The sequence below is a fragment of the Apis florea genome, unplaced genomic scaffold (genome assembly GCF_048593485.1).
Source record: "Apis florea isolate Af1SG1 unplaced genomic scaffold, ASM4859348v1 contig_3696_pilon, whole genome shotgun sequence".
NCBI classification, from domain to species: domain Eukaryota; kingdom Metazoa; phylum Arthropoda; class Insecta; order Hymenoptera; family Apidae; genus Apis; species Apis florea.
The window spans coordinates 1,346,746-1,360,833 of NW_028256809.1; positions in this window are offsets into that span (position 1 = coordinate 1,346,746).

The following is a 14,088-nucleotide window of genomic DNA, read 5'->3' on the forward strand; positions in this document are numbered from 1 at the left end:
GATAGCTCTCAGTTAATTGTTTATTATCATAACTCACTAGTTTTATTTTATACAGAATAATTAATTGTATTCATATAAATATTTAAAAAATATTCTATTTAAAAAAACAAAGTTAATATTATATATTATATTATATATGTCATTTATATTTTGGAAAAAATTTATTACATCAAATGTTCATTTGTTACATTCAAATGTTATTTCAATTTTTTTAAAAATATTTTATCATAAGTAGTTTTCGAAATATTCTGACAGATCGATATAAATAAGATATTATGTATTTCAAGAATCTATTTAAAGGAAATAATTTTCTTCGTTTTATTTATATAGAAATTTCTAATTTACTAAATAAATAGACAAATTAATTTATTAAAGGTATGATGGAGAAAGTGTTTTATAAATTATATTTTAAAATTTCTTCTATAACTAATATTATAATAAAAAGTAAATAATTTAAATTAAAAAATTTGATTTTAAAATAAGTGAAAAAAAAATGACATTAAACATTTATATGAGAAATGAAAGAACAGATAAAAAGGAGCAAAAAATGAATTGTCACATTGAATATTGTTAATAAATTAAAGTTTATTAATTAATTCATTATTACTTTGGATATAAATTTGGATATAAATAATAAGGTTGATATTACTATAGTACTCTTTAAGAGAAAAGAAGCATTAGTATTTCATTTCTCGGATGAACAATTCGTTTGACTTCTGGCAAAATAAACACTGTGAAAGGATCAATGATTACATAGCGACTACAAACTAATAATTACGCTCTGATTACCAAATATTGATTTCTCATAAATGTAATTGAAGATTGATTACTCAAATAAGCAGAATAATGAATGAATTTCGTGTTCACTTATTTCGATAAAATCATATTTTCATATTTTTAATTTAGTCTTAATTGTATGTTTAAGGAGTAAAAATATGAATAAAATAATATTACAAATTATTGAAAATACTATTCTCATTAACATACTAAAGATTGAATATTGAAATAATAAAATTTCTATATATATGATTATTTATTAAAAAATATATATAAAAAATAAATATAAATTTTAAAAAATTTAAAATAATAAGATTAAAAAATTTTTTATAATAGTTTTTTTATATAATATAAATTGTATTTATGTTTGTAATTGTATAATTATGTTTCAATATATTTCTAAAATGAATGAAATATTTCTATATTTTTACACAATATCATAAATAATTGAGATTCTTACAGCAAAAGAGAAAGAGATAAAGAGATAGATTTATATAGTTATTTATAAAATTATTGTTTTAATTTAACATAAAAATAGAAATATAAATTGAAAACAAATTTTTTCATACTAAATAATAAGCTTTATTTCAATTTAATAATTTTTTTTTTTATGTTATCACTTGCATTTGATTTATATCAAAATATGAAAAAAGCGGTTTTCGTTAATAATAAACGACAAAATACACATTTTATTGATTTCTTATTATTTTATTAATTAAAAATGCCATTTTCATACAAGAGAAATTATACATATAAGATATATGTAATTATAAATTCCAAATTGTAATCTTATTATATAAAACAATTCAAAATTTATAATGAATGTTTGTTTTTTATCAATATTTAGATTTTTACAGTTTATATCAAGCTGTATAATACTTTAAATTGAACAGATGTAATTATTAGATTATGTAATAATTCTAAATATAATATATTACATATAATAATCCAAAAATTATCAAAAATGGATCTAATCTTTCTTGCTGCAAAGAATTCCTGGATTCAAATTTTTAGAATTTTGTAACATTATCAATTTTATTTAAGAAGAAATAATAATAAAAGAAATATTAAGCATAAAATCAATATAAGAAATTATATCTATTGTCGAAAAGAAAGCTACAAATATATATGTTATCATGACGTTAGATTTTAATAAATTCATAATCATAAAAATACTCATAAAAATATATTGTAAAATATTGAAATATTTTGTTTAGATATAATTAGTTTATAAATAATTTTAGATTGTTAAATAATAAATAGGATTCTTCATTATATTAATATTAAATCAGTATGCGTTCTAATTTATAAAATATATTTGGAGTATTGTGAACGTAGACAGGTACTAATAGCCATTAATAATTTTTGGCTAGTTTCCTGAGATACACACAAATTTGGAAATGGAAGTATATAATGCATTCTTAATTCTGAAAATCAATTTCTTCAAATCTTAAATTCTAATATAATTATAGAGATTTCTGAATTATTAACGAAAAACTAAATACGATAAAAAAATAAAAATATGAAAATATTTATTAAAAATTCACAGTTTTAGAAGAAATATTTAGTATAAATTCTTTTTATCGATTATTTATTTTGTTAAAAGTGTAAGAATAAAAAAAATTGAAATCATATTTTTTGAAATATCTGTAAATTATTGATTCAAAAAATCAAGAAATTTATTTTTTTAAATTATGTATCAGAAAAAGAGTTATTTATGTTAAAAGAGGATGGCTAATATTGTCAAAAAAAAACCTATTTAACAACTTATATAAAAATTTTTTTAAAACAAAAAATATTTTAATATAAACAAAAAAAATCTAAAAAAAAAACAAAGTAATCTAAATTGATTGTTTAAATTCTTTCATTTTGTTATCCTATCGATTTTTATTAATAAAAAATTACCTTTTAAAAATTTATTTAATATATTTAATATATAATAAATAAAAAATTAAATATTTTTGCCAATTTTTCTTACTAAATAATAATTCATTTTTTTTTCATTTTTTAAAGTTTTTTAAAAATAAAGTAAAATAAATTTTACTAAAATTGATAAAAATATTCAAATTTAAAATCAAAAGAAAGGTATCAAGATTTTCGAATAATATGAAATAAATAAAAAAAAAAAAATTAAAAATATAATCAGATGATAAAAAAAAAATTTATAGAAACAAAAATTCAGATTGAAAAATATTTACAAATTGAAAAAACAAAAAAAAACTCGAAAAAAGAAACTAGTAATAAAAACAAATATAAAATTACTTATTGATTATTTGCAAAAATAATTAGTATCTTACTTCGTTAGCAAGAATAAATTTGTACCAAGCTGGTTCATTATTTTATAACACTTGATTATTTTATCTACTGTATTCGATCAATAGGAAAAAAACAAATATCATATTTTTTCCGTAATTCCTACAAGAAACCTTAAAGGAAATCGAACAAAATCTGACGTAACAAGAAACCTTCGTCAATAGCTTTTACCAAGAACCTACACTTCAGCCAATTATCGAGTTCCCTGAAATCACGCAGATTCTTGACGATTTAATCAAAGTCGCAGAATCAGAAAGGAATATTTGTATATGTAGTGATTCTTCCAGTAAAATAGAAAAGTGGACAATCATCTAAATCTTCTGATGTTATTTAAAGATAGACTTATACTTGTTATTGAATATTATCCAATGATATGATGCATTGCAGTAATTTGTAATTTTATCAAAATTAAAAAAAACATTCCAAGAATATATGAAAAAGTATTTATTTAAAATTATTTTGGAAAAATTAATAATTATTAGGATTTTTTTCTTTTTAATTTTTTGTTCAAAAAGAGTGTATCATGTGAATTAGGAATCTGTTTCTTGCTTGCAATTAATAATGGAATCAAATTCAATATTTATTTATAATCTAAATCAATATTTATATATAAATCTAAATCAAATATATAATATAAAAATTTATTTAAATTAAATTCTGGTATCTACGAAGTATTTGATTTTTAATAGATTTCAAATTTCAGAATAAGTGCAAGTTTTAAAAATTTTAGTATATTTCGGTATTACTTTGATGAAATGATGAAATTGTAATTAAAAATTAAGTTATGAAAGAAAAATATACCTGATTGAATTTTTATGACAATAAATAGATTTCTTATGTTTATTTAGATAATTATTTCTTTATTTTAGTTTAAAAAATGTAATTTAATAGGAATAGAGAATTTTTAGTAAAGTCATAAAGTTTCTATCTGTTTAAGTATTTTAATTTTAAAAATAAATATTTTTTTCAGAATTAAGAAAATTCGATAAAGAATATTATCTTCTTTTCCTTTATTAACAAATAAAAAATTACTGCAATTCATTATTGATCATTCGCAAATTCAAGAATGTTTTAAAAAATACATAAAAAAATGATTTATATATAATTTCTTAATTCAATAAAAAATCTTATAATTTTTAATTACTTTTAGCTTCCTTATAATAAGATTATTTTTGTTTCATTTTACTTTATTATATCACTTTATTATTATAATTTGATTCAATAAACGCTTTAAAATTGCGTTATAACTTAGAATTTCACTTCTCATTTTTCATTACATTAATAATTTAGATATTATTTGATAACGAAAAACTTATGAATTGATAACATCAAATAAATAAATAATATTTTCATATAAAATTTTTTATCGTTAATAGTTTCCTATGTAATCGTATTTCAAAACCAAAATTGTAAATTATTATCATATGGCAATATATACTTTGCTACTTTCATCACGACGCAACGATTCTTCTATAACAGTTCACACTGATGTCCAGCGTGACATTGAGCACGTGACACTAGGATACGCAACAAATGTATATCCACTTTTAAATACGTCAAGCGTGATGGTTCGTCTTACGTGTGACCATTCGGATGTTCGTCGTAAAGGAAATAACATAAAAGGAGAGGGAAAAAAAAGGAAAAGGGTAGAAAATGTGACCCATGATGGTAAGTTGTCCGTTGTGAAAGCTTCACGAGCAACTAAACTAAGTCCAGCACGCATTGGTTTACGAGCGCGAGCAGACGTGATCCATTCCATGGTTAATGCGGCGCCACACGTTCCTATAAAGGATTCGTGATCCATTCTGTCGGGGCATCTGTTACAAAGGTTCCGCAATTTTATTTGTGGAATATTGAGGCTTTGATGCAATACGTTAGAGATATAAGATAAGATTCTTTGATGTTTTCATCCATCAGCAGAAGAAGAAGATGATGAAGATGATTACAGATGTTAGTAATTTCTTAAAAATTAAAGACATCTTTAATTTAATTCCTCGTTTAAATAATACGTATTTGAAATGAAAAGTATTTTGAAAAGACGATTATATGTTATTATAGTCATTTGTAAATTACGTGTGATTTTTTGATATTTTTATTTTGCTTTTCTCTTTTTCTTTTTTCGTATAAGTTTTATAGAAATAAAACAAGGAAGAAAGTTATTCTACATATGAAATAAGATATAGAATAAAATTTTTTCATTGTTTTATTATTGATAGATGATTACTCTACACGTGAAAGTAAGTAAAAAATTGTATCGCTTAAATATGAAAGTGAATATTAATCATATAGGCAAGGAAGATTTAATTTGCGAATTTTCAAATTCAGTTTTTTTCAAAAATTAATTTTTTTTGTGAAAAAAATGTATTACATATGTTTTATTTATTTTTTTATATAAAATTACTTTCTATAATTAAGAATAAATTATTCGTATTTAATCAGAAAATAGCCAATTTTATTTGTACTTGAAAATTTGTTGAATTTGATTTATTCGAAAACAAAGCCTCAAATAAAAAAATATTTTATTCCATATTTTATATTATTCCACATTATATTTTATTGTATATTTTTTTCAATTTATTTTTTCATATAAAATCACGTTTCACACGAATTGTACCAATTGTATCATCATTTATATTTTCATGTACAATTTTATAATTTATTTTCAATGTACGATAAATCACATTTTAAAATTGAAATTTGTCAAAAATAATTACACGTAAATTCATTTATCATTTTATCATTTTATCACATTCACAATTTATTTATTCACGCAAATGACATCTAATGAGCATGAATACAAAATACTGCAACAGTCATATCGATTTGAATGTCAATAGAAAGGCAAAAAAATATTCGAGGAAAGAAGTTTTTTAAGGCGAAATTTTTTTTCTTTCTTTTCTTTCTTTTTTTTTCTTTTTTTTTTTTTTTTTTTTTAGTTAATAGTTGTAACGTAAGGTACGTCAAATGGCAGCGCCGACTCGGCATATCTTATTAGAAACAAATATTCATGTCACATACCGAGCGCCAGCTGGTGCCAAGTGTTTGACTGTTACCCCTACGCTGCACGTGCGTGAGAGAATATCCTTCGTCCGTGTTTCGGAGAAGTTTAAAATAATATTGAAAGAAATTTTCCCTTTTCGCCTTGTGCACCTTCTTACGCCATTTTCATTTCCTGCGTAATCTGTAACCGCTTGTTCCACCTCGAGAATTCCTCGACAAGGTCATTAAATAACGTTCGGTTTTTGATCGAGCCCTCCTACCTTTGCATATTGAACCGCGGATTTTTGTTTCGCTTTTTCCTCCGGAATCGATTCCTCCGCAAGAAAAGTCTTGTTTGAACTGTACTATTACGATTCGTTTGGTATATATATATATATCTCAACGTTTATTTTATATCTTCTTCTTTTTATTATTATTATTATTATTATTATTATTATTATTATTTTAATATCTATAATGTAAAATTTATGGAAAAAATGTTCTTAGAAAAATTATTTGGTATAAGATGATACGTATATAATATAGTATTAATAATTTTTCTGTAGTTTGACACGTAGGTATCATATGGAAGTTAATTTAAGCATTTAATTAAGCATAATTTTTATTACAATTCGTTATTCCTTCCCAAAAGAGTATTAAATTATTGTATGTTGAAGCGTATGTCGAAAAACAGTTTAGAAGATATTTTAATTTGAAGTTTGTAAAATTTATTATATGAAAAATAACGTAAAACGATTTCATATTTAATTTTTTAATTTCGATTCTTATAATTAATTCATTGTGAATTTGTATGTTATAAACTTTCTCTTCAAGAGTATAAATAAAAATAAACTTTATATATTATATAATCTCATTTTGCTCTTTATTGAATTATGAGAGAAATATTATCATGTATCGTTTACTTTTATATTATATTTTTATTATAATATTTTAATGAATCATTTACAGACTTTTTTTTGCATGACATTTTAATTTTATTTTATAATACACATTGACAAATTTTGACAGAAAAATCTAGAACTTGAATTAAACTATTTTAATTATATATATGTATATAATAAAAAACTGAAATATATATTATATAATGAATGACAGGATTATTTAATATATATATATTAAAAATATATATGATTGTATAATTATAATGTAATTATAATTATTTTTAAATTTATTGGAAAGGAGGCAAATTAAACATATTTAATAAAAAAAAAAAAATAAAGTTATTATAAATTTCTTATTGGTGTCAATAATAATTATAATACATGTATAATTTTTCTATAAAATTTTTAAAAATTTAACTTTTACATTGTATTTAATGACAAATCATATAAATAAATGTATATATATATAAAACATTTGATTATTAACAACATAATTATCAATTATTAATATCATATTATAATTAATTATTGATTGCCATAATTATGGATAATGTTATCAATTAGCTATTATTATCATAATTAATCCAAAACATTCTATATAAAATTAGAAATGATTTATCTATTCATCTATTATATTTAAAATTTTATATTTATATGATAATTATATTTGGGGATAGACGATAAGAATTCTCAATAAATATTAAATGGATTTTTTGAAATTTATAATTACTATAATAAAACAAATTCAAATATTCAACTAATATGTAACAAATATGTCATAAAAATTTTCTCTTTAAAAATATTGAAGTTAAAAAAAAAATTGCTCTATATAATATTATTATTTAAATATCATATTTAGATAGCATCTCTCCTATTCCTTTTATAGATAAGCTATTCAGAATTTTTTAATTTTTCAATATTATCAAAATTTTGAAAATTGTGAAAATTTTGTTCAAAATATGATTAAATTATAATATTAATTATCATATAATTAAATTAATATTAAAAGAAAAATATTTAATATATTATAATATTTGTTTATAAAATATGCAAATTATATGAAAAATATTCAGGAGTAAAATAAAAAATATTTGATAAATTTTTTTAATAATTTTTTAAATAATATTTCTTATTTTCAAAAACATTATAAGAAATTTCTCTTTATAAATATATAATTCTTATAAGTTTATTAAATTATACAAGTACAATAATTATTTGAAAAATATTGAATAATAAACATTTTCTATCCTTTTTATAATTTCAGCTGATTATTTTTTATAAAATATTGTAAATATCAAACTGATCATAATAAGCAAATTTGACTATAGTATATTTTATTTGTAACAGATTATAGCATAATCTTATATTTAATATTAATTATATTTCAAAACTTATTTGTCAGTAAAAATAATTTTAAAGTTGTTGATTTTATTTTTAAAATTTTATAATTTTCTTATAATATATCAATATATCTTCTTTATCTCTATATTAATTTTAAATAGATGATGTATGTACATTATTACATTACATTAAGTATATTATATAATATTTTCTCTTTTAAAAAGTTTCATAACTTTAAAACGTGTTATGTTACGTAGTCTAGACGATGCTTAAGAGATTGAAAGTTTGAAACAATGGAGTATCGAAAAGTATTAACGATGAAGAATAGGTATTCAGTTCTCATGTGACTCTCATATATTCAAGTTTAAAATATTTTAAAATATTTTATTCAGAGAAATTTAATTACACTGTGCAATGTAAGTTGAAAGATAATGAAATATCTATAATTGTTTTTTCGTTTTGGTAATAATCATGTAATTCTTTATCTTTTTTTTCTTAGATCTCAAATTCTTATTTCCTTTAGTAATTCAATTTAATATTTTTCTTTTTCCTATAATAATTATTGTAATTCTTTATCTTGTTTAAAATCTTAGATTTTACTAGTTTTTTAAGTTACACAAAATCCTTCTAAATTTTTTTTATTTTAAGTCAGCAGAAAAGGTGACAAGGTTAGGAATGTGAAGTTTTGCTGATTTCTAAGAAAATTTCTTGGATAAGAACTGTTTGATTTGTATGAAGGACACGGAGAAAGTTTGAAGATTCAATAATTTTAAACTTTATAACCAGCGAAAAGTTGTTTTAACAGATTATCGTTAAAGAATTTTTATATATTATAAATATATCTTTAAAAAATATTTAATCTATCAATGTAATTGATAGAAATCTATGATAAAAATACTTTAAGTTTATTACGTTTATTGTATTTTTTTTTCATCTTTTCTTCAACAATTATTTCTCGAATTTATAATTAATTTTTATAATTCATATCAATTAATCTTTTTATCATTATCTGTAGTCTCCGTCATTTTGTTATAAAACTTGACAAAATGTTAAAATTTTGGCGGTTATCTTCTCAAAGAGATCTTTCATTGATAAAAAAATTGCTTTACATTTAATTCATTATACTCAATAATTTCTATTAGAATCAAAATTTTTAGGTTATATAAATTTTTCTACAGTATAGTTTGAATACTTCCACGAGTTACGATCTGTTTTTAGCAAACATCCGTGAAATTTTCCTCATCTTGAAAGATCCGCTCTTTTTGTTTCGTTTTATGAGCACGTATTTGACATGTGTATCCGATATCAAATCGATCGATCGACCGTCCACGTATATCAAATAGAATGTAAAATTCGGAATAGGTATATAAAAATTATTCACTATGATTAGATTTTACAAACTAAAAGTGAAAACTGAAATTGTAAAAAAATACGTTTCTCTTCTCAAATAAATATAATTTGTAACAAAACGTTTATACGTACCTTGTGTCTTGCTTCATCCAATTTTTTCATTTGCAGGAATGATAAGTTGATTAGCTGTTGGATAAAATTTTTTAATTTTGTTAATGAAATAAATAAATATTTGTTTCATTTGTCTAAGTGTTTAAAAACAAAAGAGTTATCATAACAAAGAAATAAAAATTCAACGAAATATTTAATAATTTAATAATTTAAATATTCATTTTTTGAATGAAATTACTTAAATTTCCAGAAAAATAAAAATTTGTTTGATATTAAATATTATAAAAGTGAAATTTATTTCTTTTTTTATAAAAACTAATAGAATAAATAAAGAAATACTTATTTTTCCTTTTATATTATCAATTAAATACCAAAGAAAAGATGTTTTTCATTTTATAAAAATTAAAAATGATAAATAAATAAAGAATTATATTTATTTTTTATAACATCAAATCGAAATTGAAAACCGAATAAAAATAGAAAAATAAATATAAAAACTTTATAAGAAATAAAAATTTAGAGTATATTACAAACAGGTGGAATAAAGCGACAATAAACAGAGATGTCGAAATAATATTTATCGTACAGCTTCACATGCCACACGAAGCTCTATCTTTATTTTCCTCCTGATATTGACTACAATATGTTCACAGATATTTACAGGATTCCATTGCATCATCCGACCTTTTATACAATTCTGCGTTCGTCAATGATATTTGTCAACTTCCTTCTTGGAAGTACGGCCGTTATTACACGTGCAGGTATATAAAATTATCATACACCTAATATACATACATTGCACTGTCAGACTAATAGGAAACCATACAGCTTGCGTACCATTTACACAACAATTATCTCTCTCGATATTTTTCCTCTTTCACCAACAACCAACAAGGTGTCGATTGTACAATCTCTATTAAAAATTAATCGTAAGTATTCAACTGAATGTCATATTCACGAAGCAAATGTTACGGAATAAAGTAACGAGCGCTTGTTATACATACGGTATAATAATTAAACTTTAATTATCGTATTCTGCATGAATTCTTCAACCGAGAAAATGATGGAACGATTAATCGGAGAATTTTAATAATTTAAAAATTGTTCATCGATATATCGTGACAAATTCATCAGCCAATAAGAATGCTCGAATTAATTTTCGGTCAGGGGATGGCAAAATAATTTCAACGATATCAACAAATTATCAACTTTATGACTTTGTATTGCAGGCCAAAATTTAATTACACAATTTCTAGATTATATATTGGATTACAGAAATCCAATTAACTTTTTTTTTCTAATCTTCAAAAAGTGTTATCATATCTGCAACATTCGTCATCCAATTGTATCATGAGAAACGAAGTTCATTCGTTCATTTGCTTCGTATATATAAAAGTTTAAGCATCTTTGAAAAAAAACTTTCAAACTGAAAAAGGTTTGGGCAGCATTCGAGCAATATTTACGCAGAAACGAAAGATCCGCAACGTGTATTTTAAGGAAAAGAAACTGTTCCAATGAACACGAAAGATGCTTCTTCATCGAAGATTTACATTAATTTCTTAAAATACACTTCCTTTCGTAAATAATGCGTTTCCTTCCTTAAAATACACTTTATCATCGTATCGTTAAATTTGTTACAATAATACAGAAATTTTAATACAAAGAAGCCATGTTGATTCGTAATATTATCAAACATTTGAGGTTTATCCAAAAATTATTCGACCATTTAATATTAGAAAATAATAATAATAAATAAATAATAGACATAACTTTTTAATATTCAAAATGTTTTAATTTTCAAAATAGTTTATTCCTAATATTAATCTCTTAAAAATTTATAAATTTAAAAGTTAAATTTGATAATATACAAATTAATAGAAAAACGAAATTGTTTCATGATTTGGAAATTCGAATTTCGGAACCGATCGAAAGAATTCGAATAAGATTGGAGATCGAAGAATCGAGATCACTATACATCATATGTTGTCAGAATTTAGAGAATATAAGTACTTATGGTTATCTAACTTCGAATAAACTCTAATATCTAAACGCTTTCAAATTAATCTTTTGAATCACGATATGAAAATCTCAGAACTTTTCCCAATTTTTTCGATCTGTTCCAAGCTCTCATTTCGAGCTGATATCAGAATCCTTCAAATAGTTGCGTATATACATAGTAAGATGTATTATATGTATATTTAACATTAGAATTATTTTATAAATGATTGTATTTTTATTTTAAATTAATTTTAGCCAAATGAAGGAATCTGAAGATGTTGTCATATTTGATAATTCTAATATCAAATATTTGTTGAAAATTACGCGATTTTCAAAATGGTTGGATAATTCCTGGATAAATTTTACGTATTCCTCTTTCTTTTGCCAATAATTTTCGAAATAACGATTGAACAAAGAATAAACAAGAATCTATGCATCAACAAGGCATACTTTATACAAGCTATTGTACAATTTCAAAGTTCGCTCGAGATTTTTCACGTCACAAAATAATAAATTTCTTTTCTCTTCCTCGTGGAAAAACAGGAGAGACGTTCGACAGGTAACGGTCTAACGAAACTAACTGTACAATTCTTTCGGTCACACAAATTCGTATTCGCTATCGTACCTCGAGATAATCGAAAACTACGAAACCAACCAAATGTTTCGAAAAACAAGATAAATTGACTGCGATAGTGTGTACACGACGGTTCTTAGGGAACCTAACTGTACAATTTCTTCTTCGTGTTTATCTCAATCAGAAATCAGTTCTTTCGTTCGTATTGTCTTGTTGTTACAATCGGAAAAGCGTTTCGAAGCGTCAGCTTTCAAAGATCCGGAGTTGATGTACAAATAATCCTCAGTAGAATAGTCCTGACACGGATCAGACATTAGAGATATCGAAGGTATCCAAGTTTACGTGTATATCTGTTACAGGCTAACTCAGGCATCCAAGATACCTTGCAAGAAAGTTTTCACGTGAATATTGGATGCAATGAACGATAAAGAACGTGTTATGTCAAAATTTGTTATCATAACTTTATATCATATACCGACATCTTCCAAACTTTTATGATTATTGATACATTTGGAAAATTAACACTTCACGTGTGCTCTTAGAGCTGTAATTTTAAACATGTTTAATGGTAATAAAGATGCGAGATGTAGAATACTATAACTTTGAATGTATAGGATAAAAATTTAAAAGTTGAAAGATAACAATTTCAAAACTCAATTTTATGGAAGCAAAATATATATTTATATTTATGATTATAAGTCATAAAGTAAAGTCAGGCATGTTTTTTGATAATGTCTTTTCACGATGTCTTTTGAATGTAGTGGTATTTTTTGAGATACATAAGTGAAGAAATAAAATTGCAATTATATATAAAATACTCTTAAACTTCTTCTCTGAACCGAAAAATTAATTGTTTAAAGAATACAGAAATATTCGATTAACCAGATTCTTTGGAAGAGCTTAGACACTGGATCCCCTCACACTTTATATCATCATTGCGCGTATTCAAATTGCGTTACCATTCACACTGCAGAGCAACTTCTAATAAATAATATCCCCTCGTAAAACTTTGTACAATAAAAATTATCTCTCGCTATATGCAACATAATCATACTCTCTGTGTATGCCGCTAGTTCATTTTAATTCTAGAGAAATTCACTTACTCTGATATTGTCTTTTCTTACAGAAGAACGTCAAAGTAGAGACAGAGCGTGAATTAGATGTTTCTCTCTTCGATTATGCTACATTAAATTTATACGTTCGACTCTTCCTCGATCTTGATTACACGAAAATAATATTTTCTACGTCTCTAACTGTCGAGCGATATGTTTAGAAAGATATGTCGGGGTTAAAGCGTGAGCATAGTTAATGTATACACTCGTTAAATAAATGTATGCATTTAACATTTGCATGTAGCGAAGACAGACATGTATTTTACATATAGATAGGATAGTTAGTTATTCTCGCACTATATCGTGATAGAAAATGATATCGCGATTTTTTTTTTTTTTTTTTTTACATATTAATATATAAATCTTATAATACTACGTATAAATATTTTTAAAGTTACTTTCAAATTATTTTTCGGGAATTGTTATATAATATTCCAAATGAAAACTACAGATAAAATCTATTTAACTTTATTTAAATAAAATGTATAAATAAAATTCAATAGAAATAGAATTTTAAAGAATTTTTCTAAATATTAATAAATATTTCAAAGTTACAGATAAAATCTATTTAACTTTACTTGAATAAAATATGTACAAATAAGATTCAATAGAAATAGGATTTTAAAGAATT